Source organism: Gavialis gangeticus, unplaced genomic scaffold (assembly GCF_001723915.1).
Source record: "Gavialis gangeticus isolate Ggan-Ray unplaced genomic scaffold, GavGan_comp1, whole genome shotgun sequence".
Taxonomy (NCBI): domain Eukaryota; kingdom Metazoa; phylum Chordata; order Crocodylia; family Gavialidae; genus Gavialis; species Gavialis gangeticus.
Genome location: NW_017729029.1, coordinates 37174464 through 37177536, shown reverse-complemented (window position 1 = coordinate 37177536; position 3073 = coordinate 37174464).

Genomic DNA, 3073 nt, shown 5'->3' with positions numbered 1-3073 from the left:
GAGGTGCAGGGCCCCAGAACTCAGAACCCCTGCACCTATCTTGTTGACAGCTGGCAGGTTTCGTGGCCTCAGCAGGGGCTAGCAGGCCTGCAGCTTTCACCCTGCTGTGTCTTAACACAAACAGTGTCACCCATGTCATGAGTTTTGCCTGTCCGCAGCTTGAGGTGCAGTTTCCCCAAACTCCTGCACCTATCTCCTTGAAACTTGGCAGGCTTCATGGCCTCAGCAGGGGCTAGCAAGCCTGCAGTTTTGACCCCACTTTGACTTAACAGATAAACATGACATAAGCTTTACTTTCAGGATTTTGGGGTGCAGTTTCTCCAAACCCCCTGCACCTATCTCCTTGAAAATGGCAGGCTTTGTGGCCTCAGCAGGGGCTAGCATTCCTGTAGTTTTGACCCTGCTGTGGCTTAACACATACACATGACATGAGTTTGGCTCTCAAGACTTTGGGGTGCAATTTTTCCAAACCCCCTGCACCCAGCTTCTTGAAGCTTGGCATGCTTTATGCCCTCGGAAGGAGCTACCATTCCTGCAAGTTTCATCCAAATCTGGCCAGAAATAACAAAGGTACAGCATGTTTTGACCTTCCCATTATATCCTATGGGCAAAACGTTGAAACAGCATCAAAACGGCAAAACGTTTTGATGAAATGAAACAGAACAGCCATTTTGACTTGAAAGAAAAATCAAAATGAAACACTGTTCTGTTGAAGCATCAAAACATTGGTCAAAACGGAACGCTTCCATTTCACACAGCCCTAATTATAACATACTCACTACCTTAAGGGTGTGGCAAACCACAGAAGGAAGGAAGGAAATATCTGTTTAATCTATCTCCATTGTGCTGGAATTTCAGCATGCACAAGGACCTTCTGCTTCTTGGAAAAAGGTGACTTTTAACTCCCTGGAGGGCCTGGCTGAAACAAAAACCCAGCTGTGGTGAGATCAGATGAATGTACTGTTCTGTACCTGGACACTCCCTCCCCTGTGATATGTTACTGTTACTGCAAACCTCGGCTGTTCATCACCAGTCTCCTGAGGAAGGGGAAGCACACCTCTGCTTATCTTTTCTCTTAGAAGGCACAAGGTGGGAGAGGAAAACAGCATTAGCACAAGTGTAATTCAAGATGGACTCTTATTACTCAAATGGATTATCTATGGCAAAAGTGTAGACTTTTGGAATTCTAACTCCACCAGAAGATTATCTAGAGAGAATGAAATTATTTATCACTAACTTAAGTTTTGTCTGCATAGGAAAGTAGCACTAGTTTACCTTAAACCAATTTTTAAACTAGTACAAACCCCCTGCATTGGCACTCTTATTCTGATTTAAGAGAAATCTGTTTTGGTCTGAGTTAAATGGGGTCCAGATTGTGTGTTTAGCTGCAGTTTTGCTTAAGCCAAAAGGAGTGTGTCCACACAAAGGTTTAATCAGGCTAAATATGCGTATTCAAAATCTGTTGAGGCTTGTTTATGCCATTTTGCACTGATTTACTTATACTAGCTTAGAAACAGGACCCATATTTGTATCTCTCCCATTGTACAAATGCTTATGCTGGTGTAATTAATTTCAGCACACCTATATTCATAAAAATACTTCTGTCAATGAAAAATTGAGCTATAAAGCTGACCATTGTGAACTCAGCATAACATGGTCATGTAGATAATGGATGGGTCTGTGCTACAGTTAGGGCATGAGTGAGGCAGAGACAACTGTACCCAAACCAGATTCAATCTAGTTAAGTTGGATACTGGGTAAAGATGTAGAGTTCAGCCTGGTCTTGTCCATCAGTAAGCAATCAAGGAACCATGAGCTCTGTGTTGGAACTTGTGCCACTGTCTGTACTGTTACTGTTACTCAAACTAGGCAGCTTGAAGGTCACTTGGGCAAGGCTCCTTGTGCAATAGTCACAACTCCTGGCTGTAGTGTAAATAGGCTCAAAGTCTTAGAACCCTTTTCCTTTCAGGAACTGTCCACCACGGGGGATTGCTGAGAGTAAGAGGAGCAAATAACTGTACATTCCATCAGGGCCATCCATGCCAGCTCCATTTGTTTCTTCTGGTTCCTAGGGCAAGTGCATTCAGGTTTGCTTTGGCAACTGTTTGAGTCCAGGCAGTGCAGTAGTCTATTCCAACACCGTACTTCCAAAGCAAGCTACAGTGCACTCCCTGTCACCTGCTTGTAACTGAGATCCAGGTACATCTGGTGGCACCTTCTCAGCCTCAGCAGCACTACCCTACCAGGCAACTATGGCATTTAGACTTCAGTCAGTGCCCCAAGAATTTGATGGCACGTGCTTTTTCCTGAAGCACCTGTCTTCAGCCTGAGAAGCTCTTTAAGTGTATTGGATCCATGTAATGGCTCAGTACCTGTCACTCAGATTCATGTCACAGCCTGTTCCAGATGCCTCAATTTCTCAGCCTCTTGAAGGCTCAGATCAAGTGTAGTGGCTTCTTAACCTGGCAGGGAAAATATCATGTATCTGTGTCCAAGAAGGCAGTTTTCCTGAACTACTTTGCAAGAGAATTGCTCTTCTGGTGTAGTTCAGTTTAAGCCCAGTTTATGGAAATGGGAGTCTCCTCCCTTGCTTGTTCTGAGGGCCTTATGGCTAAGGGCAAGCAAAACTCAGGCGCATCTGAACCCCAAGATCTCTGGGCTCGGGCCTGCAGTTAGGATGCCCGCCAAAGATTTTGGAAACATCTGAAGCCCCAGGTGTGGGTAGAGGATGTTTGCCGGTTGTAGGGCCACCTATGGTTCTGGACTCATGGATTTGGAATTCGTTTTGGCTAATTTGGCCTCGGATACAAATTATTTATATAAAAAAAAAAGTATCCTTCTCCAAATGCTCCAAGGCTGCCAGGACATAGCCTCCATCAGAAGGCAGATAGGGTTGCAAAAGTCTGCTTCTCCTTTCTCTTATCATTTGACCTTTTGTCTTTGTCATTCTCTGAACAAATAGCCCAGGGGCATAGGGGTGCATGTAGGAAGTCTTAATGAGCTCAGACACAAGGTCCAGGGTTGGTTCGTTCTTCCCCCACACCCACACATACCTCCACCCCCACTCCCCTGT